The sequence below is a fragment of the Mesocricetus auratus genome, unplaced genomic scaffold (genome assembly GCF_017639785.1).
Source record: "Mesocricetus auratus isolate SY011 unplaced genomic scaffold, BCM_Maur_2.0 Super-Scaffold_100691, whole genome shotgun sequence".
Classification (NCBI taxonomy): Eukaryota; Metazoa; Chordata; class Mammalia; order Rodentia; family Cricetidae; genus Mesocricetus; species Mesocricetus auratus.
The window spans coordinates 31,010,775-31,025,526 of NW_024429267.1; the positions used below are offsets into that span (position 1 = coordinate 31,010,775).

Below are 14,752 nucleotides of genomic sequence, written 5' to 3' on the forward strand. Positions count from 1 at the left end.
TTTTCCTTTTTCTTTTTTCTTTTCTTTCCCCCTTTTTTTTGGTTTTTCGGGATAGGGTTTCTCTGTGGCTTTGGAGGCTGTCCTGGAACTCGCTTGGTAGTCCAGGCTGGTCTCGAACTCACAGAGATCCACCTGCCTCTGCCTCCCGAGTGCTGGGATTAAAGGCGTGCGCCACCAACGCCTGGCTCGCTTCTCCTTTTTCTAAAATGTGGAAGTTTGCACCATTTCTTCAGCTCAAATAATGCTTTCCATAATGTAATGTTCTATTTACATTGTTCTCTGTCATTGTTTTTTCATATGTAACTAAGAAGGATACTACTCAATAATATCCCCTTGTATATTATTGCTAAAGTGGAGTACAACACCATGTCAACCATGTCATGGACTGTAATTATGTCATTTCCACGGTGCTTGTCTTACAAAATAGTAATGCCTTTAGCAATCACAAACATCATGGACATATGACAGAAAGTTGCTCAATTATTTGAAAGTAAATTATTCCAAGATCATGAAAAATTATCAATGGCACATCCCTATGTACCTCCAAGTGTTCATAGAAATAGATAGGTTCTATGTTCTGAATGGAATGTTAATTGTTGTAGCTGTTGAGAACTGTCCATCCTGGACTCTTCCTAATAGCAACTTGAAAGTACTGGACTGTGAACCAGTTGAAGATCCAATCTTCTCTGTACCGATCTTTAAGGTAGCCATTTCTTATGTATCTTTCAGAGACTGAATTATTGACAATCATAACTGACGAAAGCTATACTTGTGCCTAGGATGGCATTCATACAAGCCTGTAAGACCCTTTAAGGTGTATTGGGTTTGGGTTGGTTTTTTTTTTTTTGGTTTTTGGTTTTATTTTGTCATTATAACATAACCACATCTGTATAGGTTATAATAATAGAAAGTGACTTCTCACAATCTGGAAGAATTGACTCCAGGATTAAGAGGCTGAAATTTGATATCTGATGAGAGCATGCTCCCTCATGATATGTAGCTTCTATTGGATCCACATATGACTTTCAGGGAAAGTTCTCTCAGAGGTCTGTTTTATAAAGCACTAATCCCATCTATGAGGGTTCTTTCCTCAGGACTTAATATTTCTCCATAAATCTATCACTTCAAGGGTTTCATTTCTTCCAATTTGTCAGGCATACATTCAGGCAATTGAACTAAGAAACTAGTGTTCAGACAAAATAATTCAAATTCTGTTGATACTTCATTGATGCTGGTAGTGTGGTATTGGTGATAATCTTGATGTTTTTGGAGACATTGCTTAAGATTCTGAGTTCTTAAGCTTCTACCTAGAGTAAAAAGAATCAAATGTCCTAGCTGGATTATAACAAATGCCTCCATACTCATTTTACTTCTGACATAAATAATAATATGTATGAAGCTTACATGACCCTGAAGGTGCCTTCTGCTCTACCTTTCCATACTATTCACACTCATGCAAAGATCTAAGTCAAATGATCCTGTTCTCATTTCTCCTCACGACGTGTGGGTTCTGTACCACATGTAAATCTAATGTGAAAAGTTATTTCTTAGGATCATATTCCCATCTTCAAAAATAAGGTGAGGCTTGACCTATAAATGAACAAGACGTTCTCACCTTGAGACAACAACGAATCTTTTCAGAGATAAGATACTTAGCAGGTATGTGATTATATAACCAGAACCTAAGACAGAGGCCTAATTCTAGGGGTTCCAATAAATAAAGTCTAGGCATTGGTTCCAAAGAAAACAAACAAAAGTAATGCTGAAGTATCAGGAAAGGACTATATGTGAAATTCAAATGTTGGAAAGGAGAAAATTAAACATCTGAATGTATCTTTGGGATAGTCATGGACTTTATTTTAGTATTAAAGGGAATTGGGTAGGGAGTGAGAGGTGCCCATGATTGAGCAGTCTTGATTAAACAGTTTTCAGTGGTGGTTATCACAGTTTGGGTTCTGTAAAATTATCCTAATGAAGTATTTTAATGGGAAAATCTTTGGTTCCCAGGAGATTATTACTCCTACTGGCATAGGAGGTAATCTCTCCTCATGGGGGCGGGGAATCTCAGGACTCTAATGTTCCTACAATCCAAGAATGCTGTAGGTATAGACCAATGACAGAATGCTTCCAGGGAAAGTTTCTGCAATTAGAGCTAGATAATACTAAATCCCAAGACAAAGTACCTGAGCTAATATTATCTTAGCTACTGTGTATGGTACTTTGTACCATAAATCCTGAAGGAGGATGGAATAGGTTAGATTTCATAAGTGTTGAGAATATCTATAAATTATTAGCATATTTTTATACAGAACTCTACAAATTTACCCCAAAGTAAAGATAAATGAAATTAGAAATGCCAGAGTTTTATCCTGCTTTTATCTACACTTCGGGCTAAGTGAGAAGTGAATGATTTTTCCTAGATGTTCAGAATTTTCTTCAAAATTATGAAAACTGTATCTCTGACTGAAGGATAATGTGAAATTCATATTCTTTCCAACAACTAAGAAGAATATTTTAATTGAAATAATTATGTGATTGTTGCTGTTCTTTAAGTAATCAATAGGTCTTATAAGAAATCAAGAAACAAAATGTTCTGAAATTAAATATAAAACAAAACACAATATTCACAGGACATGGTGAAGGAAGTTTATAGTAATGTGGTGATTTCAATGAAAATGGATTGCATAGGCTCATATTTGGCTGCTTGGTCCCTAGTTAACGGAACTGTTTGGGAAGTATTTGAAGCCGTGGGCTTGGAGGAGGTGTGTAACTGCAGTGGGCTTTGATGTTTAAAAAGGTCATGCTAGACCTAGTTGTCTCTCTTGTGCTTATGGATCAGATGCAAGTTCTAGCTACGGCTCTAGCATATGCTCCTCCACCATGATAATCATGGACTCACCCTCTGAAACTGTAAGTCCCCAATAAGCTCTTCCTCTTTTAAGTTGACTTGGTTACATAGTGTTATGTTATGGCAACAGGAAGGTATCTAAGACAAACACTAAATGCCAACATTATCGTCTCAGAGAGTTCTCAAATAAATAATTTGTTGATGCTTCTTAAAGCATTGGAAGAAACATCATGAAACAAATACAACTATAGTAAACCGGAAAAACAGATCAGGGCAGAAATCAGGTTTTTGTAATCACAACTGAATATTTGAAGCTAGGAACTACTATTGGGACAGATCTTGTGTCATTTGCTTTTCATGGCTCTGGGTTACCTCATTCAATACGTTTTCTAGTTATATCCATATACCTGAAAAATTTATCTTTCTTTATAGATGAATTGTAATACATGATGCATATGTGACATTTTTGATATATCTTCACTGGCTGAAGGATATTTACGCTATTTATATTTCCTAGCTTTGTGAGTAGAATGTCAGTGGACATCACTGAGCAAGTATCTGTGGAGTGTGGAGTAGGATGCTTCATCCTTTTGGCATACACTGTGGAATAGCTTTGCTTGTTCATATGGTAGTTTAAGTTTAGCTTTTTGAGAGGTACCCCCTGGTTTCCAGACTGATTTCTAAGCTGGATATAACAATTTGCAACCCAAAAACAGTGAATGAAGATTTCCCTCTTTCCCACATCATTTTCAGCTTCTGTTTTGGGTTGTTTTGTTATGGTAGTCATTCTAACTGGTGTATAATGAGATAACAACCTTTTTTAAACTTTCATTTCGCTAATTGCTAAGGACAATATATACACTTTGAAATATTTCTTAGTCATTTTATTTCAAATTTGTAGCCATTTTTGCCACTGGGTCATTTGTCTTCTTGGCTTTTTGGGTTTTTTTTAAGTTCTTTATGTAATGTGGACATTAATCCATTGTCAGATGTAGAGCTGACAAAGATTCTTACCCACTCTGACACTTCATTTCATTTATTGTTTTCTCAGTTGTGTAGATTCTTTTGCTTTTTTAAATGAGGTTTCTCTTGGTATTTGTTGGTCTTAAATCTTGAGCAAATGTAGTCAGCAAGTGTCTGGATCACTATATTCAAAAGGAGTATGGATAGTGGACAGTCCTGTCATGCTCCTGATCTTTATAGAATTTCTTCACATTTCTCTCCCTTTAGGATGGTGTTGGCTGAGAGTTTTCATATGTAGCTTTCATTATGTCGAGGTATGTTCCCTTTTGGCCTACTTTCTCTAGAGTTTTCATGATGAAGGCACGTTGAATTTTGTTATTTTCTGCATCTATTGTGATGATCATAGATTTTTGTTCATAAATCCATCTGTATGATTTATTATCGTGTTGATTTGCATATGTTTAACCATCCCTGTGTTTCTGGGATAAGCTAACTTCATCATGGTGAATGTTCATTTTGGTATATATCTATACTCATTTCCCAAATATGTTGTTGTGGATTGATTATTGGGTCTATGATCATCAGAGACATTGGCTTGAAGTCTTCTTTTTTTATTATTGTTGATTTTTTATAATTTGTTTTCGGTATTACAGTAGTATTGACTTCATATAAGGGGCTTGGAAGGTCTCCTTTTTTTCATTTTGGTTTGTATGTTTTCTTTCTTTTTCTTTTTGAAAGATTTAAGTACTATTAGTTGTAGATTTGTGAAAGTCTGGTATTACCATTTTACTCTCATTTGTTTTGGGTCTGTTTGGGTTGTTAATCTCTTTGTTTAACTTTGGTGGTTTTGATGAATCTCGACATTCTTCCATTTCTTTTAGATTTTTTTTTATTTAACTGAGTATAGGTTTTTAAATTATCCCCTTATACTATTCTGAAATTCTTTAGTGTCTGCTGTAATGGTTCCCATTCATTTCTGATTTGTCAATTCAGTCATATCTTCTTTGTTTTTGGTTATTTCAGTCAAAGGTTTGTAAATATTGTTTACTTCTCCAGGAACCAGCACTTAGATTCATTGATTCCTTTCATTAGTTTCTTTGTTTATGTTTTATTATTTCCTACTCTGATTTTTTTTTTTTTGGTTATATGAGACAGGGTTTCTCTGTATTGTTTTGGAGGCTATCAGTCCAGCCCAGCCTCGAACTCACAGAGATCCGCCTGCCTCTGTCTCCCGAGTGCTGGGATTAAAGACTTGCACCACCACCGCCTGGCCCTACTCTGATTTTTAATCTTTCTTTTCATCAACTGGATTCGGATTTAATCTTTTGAAATTTTTTCCAAATTGAGTTGTATCTTAAGTCATTTATTTACATTCCTTTTGAGTTTTTAATGTAAACTCTTAGAGCTATAAATTTCCCTGGTAGGACTACTGTTAATGTGTTCCAGAGGTTTTGTTTTATTCATTTTCATTTAATTCTAGGAGCTTTTAAATTTCTTTATTGATTTTGTGTTTTCCCTAATGAACTGTTTAATCTCCATAAGTTTGTGTACTTACTGGAGATTTATTTGCTGTTTATTTTAAGTTTTATTGAATTATGGTCAAATTGGATACATAGAGTTATTTCAACATTTCAAAATTTGATAAGCTTTTTTTTTGTACCTGGATGTGATCTATTTTCCATGAAGAAACTTTGCATGGAATGCTGAATATAAAGTGCACTCCTTGGTGTTTGGACAAAATATTCAGTAGATATGTTAAGTATATTTGATGTATGATATCATTTAATTGTAATATTTATTAATTTTTTCAGATGACCTGCCTACCTGAGTAAGTGGGATATTAAGATCATCACTTTTTTGGCTGGTTAATCTATGTCTTTGTTTCCAGTAGGAATTTCTAAAACAAATGTTAAGCATCAGAGTTTGGTTCATAATTGTAATGTCTTCTTGGCTGAATGTTCCTAAAATTAGAATGAAGTGTCCTTTGTTCTTTCTTCTGATTAGTTTTAGTTTGAAGTCTATTTTGTCAAATATTAGGGCAGCAGTTCTGCTTGCTACATGGTCCATTTGCTTTGTATACATTTTTCCACCCTTTTACTTTAAAGTGGTTCCTGTCTTAAACTTAAGATGAATTTCTTATACAATACAGAAAGGGAACTTTTGTTTCTTAGCTTATTCAGTCAGCCTCTGTCTTTTGATTGAAGAGTTGAAGCCATTAAGCTATTACTGAAAGGTGAGTTTTGATTACAGTCATTTTACTGATTTATTCTGCTGTTTGTGTTCTTTGTCATACTTTGTGTTTCAGTAACTACAGCTTCATTGTTTTCTTTTTAAAATATTTATTCATGTATTGTATTTTCTGTTTATGCATGTATATTTATATCTGTATGTATATTTGCACACCAGAATGGGGCATTTGCTCTCATAGGACTATAGTTATAGACAGTTGTGACCAACCATGTGGGAACTGAGAATTGAATTCAGGACCTCTGGAAAAGCAGCCAGTCCTCAACCTTTGAACCATCTTTCTAGCACAGACTTATTTTCTTCCCATAGTCTTTTTGCTCAACTTATTCCTATCTTCAGTTAGAAGTGTTGCTTTGAATATTTCTGTGGGACTGGTTTTCTGAACATGTATTCTTTTAGTCTATTGTATCATGAAAAGCTTTTCTTTCCCCTTCATCAGTCGAAGATAGTTTTCCCAGGTCATCCTTGGTATTTCAGAACATGGAGAGCATTGTTTTAGACTCTTCTGGCTTTCAAAGTTTCTATTGAGAAATCAGTCAGTATTTTAATTTGTGTGTAACTCATGCTTTTTTTCCTCTTGAGGCATTCAACTCTTTATTTGTGTTGTTTAGTGTTTTAACTGTGATATACTATGGGGAAGTTTTTTTATGATCCTATCAGCTTGGTGTTCTGTCTGCATCTTATAGCAGAATATGTAGTTCTTTCCTTAATTTGGGGAAATTATCTTTTATGATATTATTGAAGATATGGTCTGTCTATTGACCTGGAATTCTTCTCTTTCATCTCTGCCTATAGCTTTAATATTTGTGTTTTTTTTAGTTGTCACACAGTTCCTGTATATTCCTTTCCTGTGTTTTAAAAGAATGTTTTCTTTGCTTATGTCATCTAACTCTTATAATTTGTGCTTGAGTCCTATATTGATGGGGGAAGTCCTGTGTATATGTCAATAAAGCACTGTTGGCCAATAGGGAAGCAAGATAGGTGGGACTAGGAGTTGAGGAGGACTCTGGGTAGGAGAAACACAGTGAGTCAAGATGGAACCTCCATAGGGGTAAGAAGACCGGAAACTTCTCCGGTAAGAGAAATACTTAGATTAACAATTATGGGGTAAATACTTAAGTCAGAGCTAGCCAGTAAGAAACAAACAAGGCCAACAGCTTCATAATTAATACAGCGTCTTGTGTGTTATTTGGGGACTACAACACGGCAGAGCCCAGGCAATTGGCAGGGGGAAAAACAAAGCTGCTGGCAAAGAAAAAGGCATCTCTTCACACTATATTTTACTTTTATTCAGTCCATTCTACTTGTAAGGCTTTACCCTGAGTTTTTAAATTCTGTTATTGAGTTTTTTCCAATTAAATTTTCATTTCATCTTGGGTTTTCAATCTTATCTTTCAGTTTGAGTTTGCTTAAACATTTGCATCTCTTTACTTAGTTTATTGTTTAAATCCTGTATTTTCCTTGTCATTTCATTCAGTCTTATGTTCGTGTTTTCTTGGGCATCAATCAGGTGTTTCACAGCTCTCAGGTCATACTCTATCACTATGGGAAATCAGGGCAAAACATGCAGCAGAAGTCACAGAGGAATGCTACTTACTGGTCAGTTTGCTTTCTTGTAAACCCCACCTGCACAGGTGAGGCAGAAGCAATCGTGGGATAGTTAATCAAGGAATTCCCCCAGTCTTGCCTATAGGCAATCTGGATACAGACATTTCACATTTAAGAGCCCCTCCCCCACCCATATGTCTATGTTTGTGTCAAAAACCATCCAAGACCTGCTTCAGTGTCCTAAGTGTTCTAGGACAGATAGTGTGGAATAGAGAATGGCAAGGGGAGTATGGAGGAAGATGTCAGGAATTCACGAAGATCGTGAAAGGATGATGCACACTTTGTGAAGGAAATTAAAGTACAAATGTGGGACAGACTGCAAGCTATTTTACATTTGTTCTCCTTATATTTGTTTCATTTTTAATCTCATCTGGTAGTGTTGGTGCTTTAGGAAATAATTAAGTTGGAGGGAAATTGTGAACATAAAATGTAACAACATTGTGAAAATAAAATGTAAAGAGACAAGACCTAGCTCAAACAATGCAGATGCAGCTAATCTTGGGAAAGTACCTGAAGACCCCATGTTCAGTGCAACCCAGAGTTAATTAGAAATGGTTGTTTGGGTGGTAATTACACTTTTATTGGAGTTTAAATGTTCCAAGCTATATATAGACTGTAGACTAGCATTGCTGTTGCCAGTGTAAGGGAGAGACTGACAAACAGGTGAACAAGTGTTTCTAAAGGGTAGAACTTAAGCTCTTCAGGACCTATGTCTAATATCCATATATGAGTGAGTTTATCTTTCTGTGACTTGGTTACCTCACTCAGTGCTATCCATTTGCATGCAAATTTCAAGATTTCATTGTTTTTCTCCACTGACTGTAAATGTACCACATTTTCTTTATCTATTCTTCAGTTGAGGGACATCTAGGTTGCTTCCAGGTTCTGGTTATTACAAATAATGCTGCTATGAACATAGCTGAACAGATTTCCTTGTTGTATGAATGCGTGTTCTTTGGGTATATGCCTAAGAGCAGAACTTCTGGATCTTGAGGTAGACTGATTCCCATTTTATGGAGAAACTGCCATACTTATTTCCAAGGTGGCTTTTCGACTTGGCATTCCCACAAGCAATGGAAGAGTGTTCACCTCTGTCCACATCCTCTCTAGCATAAACTGCCATTGGGGTTTTTGATTTTAGCCATTCTGACAGGTGTGAGATGGTATCTCAGCATTGTTTTGATTTGCATTTCCCTAATGGCTAACGATGTCGAGCACTTTTTAGAGTCCTCTACTGAGAATTCTTTATTTAGTTCTGTACTCCACTGTTTAATTGGAGTTTTTTGGTGTTTCAGGCTAGCTTCTTGAGTTCTTCATATATTTTGGAAATCAGCCCTCAGTCAGATGTGGGAACCCAGTGACAGAGATGGAGGAGTGATGAGCAAAGGGGTCAAGACCTTGCTGGTGAAACCCACAAAGACAGCTGACTGGACAAGGGGGGAGCTCTTGAACCCCAGACTGGCTAAAAGACCAACAGGGGACTGATCCAGACTCCATGAATATAGTGTCAGTGAGGAGGTCTCAGAAATCTCTGGGGCCTTGGTTAGTAGATTAGTGTTCACCATGGCATACAAATGAATTTTGGGAGCCCATTCCACATGGAGGGATGCTCTCTCAATCTGGACACATGGGGAAGGACCTAGGTCCTGCCCTGGAGAAATGACAGACTCTGGAGATCCCCCCAAGGAGGGCCTTACCCTCCTTGGGGAACGATGTGGGGATTGGGCTGGGGGTGGGAGGGTGGGGCTGATGGAGGGACAAGGGGGAGAGCTGGGATTGACATTTGAAGCATGCATGTTTCTAACTTAAATAAAAAAATATCTTTTCACTAAGGTCATTGTAAGGGGTAGAAAAAGAAAATATGGGGCTGGAGAGATGGCTCAGAGGTTAAGAGCGCTGACTGTTCTTCTAGAGGTCCTGAGTTCAATTCCCAGCAACCACATGGTGGCTTACAACCATCTATAATGAGATCTGGTACCCTGTCTGACCTGGAGGCATATATGCAAGGAGAATGCTGTATACATAATAAATAAATCTTTAAAAAAAAAGAAAAAAAAAGAAAAAGAAAATATGATAAGAGGGAAATAACTTAAAATTAAGTTCAAAGAATTCTGCTTAGAAAAGGAAAATTCCAGTGTTTACTCCTGATTTCCTTAGACACAGTTACTCCTGCTGGAGTTAAAATTTACAAGAAAAAAAACTGAAGATCCCGTGTTTGGAAATAGTATGAATTTTCCATTCATAATTAAAGCTAGAAGAAACATGTTTTCATTTCAGAAGATTATTATCTGTTAATTTTATACTGCTCTTCTAGATAATATTTCTGAGAAAGCAACTTTAGATTACAATAAAATTCATAGGAAAACATCATGCACACTTATACATCACAGTCATCCCTGTTAAGGGAAGAATATAATACAGAAGCATAGTCAAAGGATAATACTGTTCTATAATTTTTTAAGTTCTAAATAGTAAACAGGGTAGGAATAAAGGACTAAATGGGCATATTTGATAGAAGACAAAAGATTGTCATGATTTTAGATTACTGCTTTACTTTTAGAAAAGACCAAATAACTATTTATAATACAATAAAATTTTTGATACACAGTGAACTATTATTTATTGGAAATAATATGTATAAAAGTTCAAGATCAATGATTAACTTAAAATTTATCAGTACTAATAAAATGCTGTGGGATAAATATCAAAATAAATATCCAAGGGCTCCATATAAAATCACAATTCATAATGCCTTGGGGATTTAAGTTGGCTAAATAGATGCCCCAAATTTATTTAAAAAATCCAAAAAATAATATATATGATATATTTTGAGATGAGTGACCATGGAAGAACACTGGTAATCAGCAAGTCAGTCACTGCAACCTTGTAATGTAGCAACCCATGAAACATAAAAACCAGGGAGACAGAAACAGACAAACAAACAAACAGAATGAAAGGAAGGAAGAAAGAAAGAAAGAAAGAAAGAAAGAAAGAAAGAAAGAAAGAAAGAAAGAACTTGTGTGAGAATACTATGCTGGGTAAGAGTATCCTTCAGTAATAATTGGTAAATGGTGACTTTAAAAAAAACTGAGAACTCATGATCAGCAAAGTAAACTTAGAACAGATACTTGAGAGTATCCCATGTTTAGAAGCTAAAGAAAGGTAATTAACATCCCAGAAGCACTTGAAAGATGCCAGCAGTAGATAAGATGCACAGGATATAAATAAAAAGTATCAAATGTTGTCAACACAACCATCAAGTCACATGTGACAGCAGTAAAAGAGGAGGAAGAGTACTTTAATAATTAGAAGAAAATTACCCCCCCAAAAGTCTTTATACGTAAATAATACATTCAATGTAAACATTAAATTGTGAAGTGAAAAGACACAGGCTGCCTTAACAGATTAAAGAAAATATCTAAAAAATACAAGCACATACATGAAGTACAAGAATGGGAATTGATTTTCAAAGAAAATGTAATCCTGAAATAACTACATGTATGCTTGATTTCCAGGTCAAACTGCAAGAAAAAACAAGGACTACTCTACTAGCTCAACAAGAAGATATGATATAAACCTATGTCCATCTAATATAGACAACCAAACTTTGTAAAATAACTCTATTAACCCTAAAGGGAGAAATATGCTCCAATGAAATATAACTGAGGAAGTTAGTATCTTACTTTGATTAATATACAGATCAGAACATTTCAGTAAAGAAATTGTTAAACTTTACTGTAAATAGTTAAGACTGTCCTTTATTATAGCCAGCAGATAGAGATCACATGGCTTTCATTAGCATATGTAACTTTCTTTAGACTAGAGCATATATTAGGTCATAAACAGGCCTTAAGACATTCACCTAATTTCTTAACAACCCAGGATATTTTTTGACAACAATGTATAAAACTAGAAGTCAACAATAAAGTAAAAAGTTTTAAATTACACATGCATGAGGACTGAACACCATATTTTTGAAAGAACAATTGGTCACCCAAAAACTCAAGATTTAATGTATAAAGTTCCCAAAATAAATGAAAATACATTTCAAAACTTCCAGGATACAGCAAGTTCCTACTGAGGAAAGTGTATAATAGTAACTTCCTGTATCAAAAATAGAAAGATTCCAGATAAAGAACATATTTAATGCCTTTCAAAGAACTAGATAACAAATGATAAATCAAATCCCAAATTAGTAACAGGAAAGAAATAACAGATAAAAGCCAAAATATGAGAAGTAAATACTGAAAATAGAATATGAATTTAAAACCTAGGCTTTTGGAAAAATAAACAAAATTGACAAATCTTTCGTTACACTCACCAAGATAAAAGAAAAGAAAGCCTCACAGTGGATACACACTCCATCCCTAACCCAGAAGCCATTGCCAATTGAAAGCCACTCGCAAAAGAAAATCTAGTTTTCTCGAAACGAGACTCGCTAGGGAAACAAACTACTCTCAAGTCAGGCCAACAGAAAATGAACTCAATGGCATCTTATCTTGTCACAAACTATTGTACCAGGACATTTAAAAAATGTGTTTTTTATATTTTATTATACATATTTTATTTTATATTATGTATTCATATGTGTGCACATATCTCTCTTTTATCCTATAAGTCATTTGCATATATTATGGCTCCTAGTTTAGTGTTTTTATGAGATTCCTGAATGTGTGAACAAGTGTGTTTCTGAGTCTATCACTGCTTCTTGTGCTGTTTCTTGGGCTCCTTTCCTTCTATATGTTTGTTTTGTCCTATTCCCATGTATTAGTTTTGGGTTTACCTCCTTTATTTTGTTGTTATCCCTTAGAAGCCAGTTTGTTTTCTAATGAGAGACAGAAAGGAGGTGGATCTACATTAAAGGCAGTGGGGAGGACCTGGGAGGGATACCATAATAAATGGAAAAAAGTCTCAAATAAATAAAATTAAATATGAAATGTAGACATTGAAACCAATATCACAGAAATAAAAACAATTATTAGGTAGTGCTAAAAAATACCTGTGTGCTGACAAACTGGAAAACATAGAAGTGATGGTTAAAATTCTGGACAGGTTTGACTTATACAAATCAAAGGAGAAGGAAGGATGTAAACATCAGAATAGGCTGGTAACATTAGCAATCTGAATCAATTCTTGGCAAAGAGAAACTAAGGACCTGATGGTTCCAAGGCAAATTTTCTAAAATTTCTAAATGAAGTTTATTCTTGGGAATTTTGTACATGTTCATATAAAGTATTACTCATTATACAAACATGTACATATAATGAAATATTATCCTATCTTTATATCTCTTAAAAAATAACAGCAGTTCTTAAACAGAAATCTGAGAGGGCTGAAACTCCTCGCAGTTAATTCTATGGGGCTAGCATCACTCCCAGTATCCAGCAAGAGAATGATAATTAAAAGCACACTGAGATGTTACCATAGCAGGTCAAGAGGAGTTCTTATCCAGAAGACTGAAGATGGCAGGTGGTGAGGACTACAAAGAAGGGAATCCTTGCACCCTCTATGTGTAGATACTATTTACTACAGTCATTGTGGAAAATAAGATAGAGGGTTCTTCCAATTTTCCAAAATATACATAGCAGATTTCAAAAGTCAAATTCCTAACATTTAATCACAAACAAGGGACAAAAAGTTTAACTTTCACACAGTTTTTAAAGGTCACCACTAGTTTAAAATAGGAACCTACAGGTAGCCAGCGTAAACATATTGTTTTTTTCATTCATTATTCATTCATTCCAGTGTGTCCTTTCAAGCACCAGTTTATAGTTGTATTTCCCAACATTAGACCAGTGGTCCTTTTAAATTGTTTCATGTTATATTTCATAGTTCTTGCTTATGCAGGAAATCTGAACATTATTTTCCCAATGAAAGCCAACTGTGATGAACTTCCTGGAAAAAAATATATATGTTTGGTAATTTATTATTTACCTTGATACCCTGGGTAGAAATAAAATAAACCCCATAGAAATAGGAATTATATAATCTAAGTAATATATTTTGTTACCCCCTCTGATTCTGAATAATAGCCACTAGATCCTGAAATGATTAACCTGACTGCACCTATTACAATTTGTGTAAATATGGGCTCAAAACTCCTAAGGAGGCAATTTTTTTAAGCTGGAAAGGGAATTTGAAAATGTCTAAGCTTGATTCTTCAGACTGATTAACATCAGTTCATTTACAGAATTCAGCCACTGAATTCTAACTAGGCCGCATGTCAAAGGACAAAATAAAGTAAACTAATAAATAAGAGAAAGGGCAATTGTTCATATCTGTCCTCCACCATGGGAGGAGTCAACGCATCCAATGAGCACAGAACAGCAGAAGACAGAGGTAGCATCTCACCAGAAGCTGACATCCGAGAAGACCCAGCAGATCTAACTCACGAATCGTTTCGATTACAGTAAGTGGAACTGCATAAGCATCTCAAAATCTGATTATCATTCTACCCAAAAGAAAAACTGTAGATAGCATTATTCAAATGACACTGAGCAAAGTTTCCAGGTGGTGAATATCTTGGGTGCAGCTTTCTAAAGGTATAAGCACATTCCTTAAGATGCCATATAATTGAATTTTTCCACAGTAAAACAAAATCTGATTTAGTGTAGAGCAAATACCCATTCAAAACATGCATGGGTCAAAAATAGTAAGGGCGTAAGAAAAGAATAAACAAATCCCTGCGCACATCTTTCTTTTTTTTTTTTTTGGTTTTTTTTAAATATTTTTTTATTTTCCATTTTAAATTTAGATAAGAAACAAGGTTGCCTCACAAGTCAGTACGAGGTCCCTCTCCCTTTCCCTCCCCTCCTCCCGTGCCCTCCCCCCCATCCCCTCCCCCGTTATCCCCTCATTCCCCCAGGGAGGGTGAGGCCCTCCATGGGGTGTCCATAGTCTGTCATTTCATATAGGGCAGGGCCTAGACCCTTCCCCAAGAGTTCAGGGTGAGAGTGCACCTCACATTGTTCTATGGGAGTCCAGAGATCGTGTGTATACTTGGGATGGGTACTGATCTGCTGTCCAAGGCTCAATAAATTACCTAGGCCTCCTCACTGACACCCAGATTCAGGGGTTCTTGATCAG

The 14,752-nt window shown here is 35.5% G+C and overlaps 1 protein-coding gene across 4 annotated transcripts in view; it reads left to right on the forward strand.

The window, feature by feature from the left end:
* Positions 1–609: 609 nt before the first annotated feature.
* The window catches only part of LOC101829548 (phospholipid scramblase 1), a 36,719-nt gene continuing 22,576 nt past the window's right edge, over positions 610–14,752 (forward strand). For 3 of the 4 annotated variants that reach the window (XM_040740030.1, XM_040740033.1, XM_040740032.1), the window contains exon 1: positions 610–703. The gene's annotated coding sequence lies outside the window, so the exon portion shown is untranslated. Of the gene's footprint in view, positions 704–4,078; positions 4,126–14,752 lie in introns of all 4 variants that reach the window. The other variant, XM_040740031.1, reaches the window with a different exon arrangement.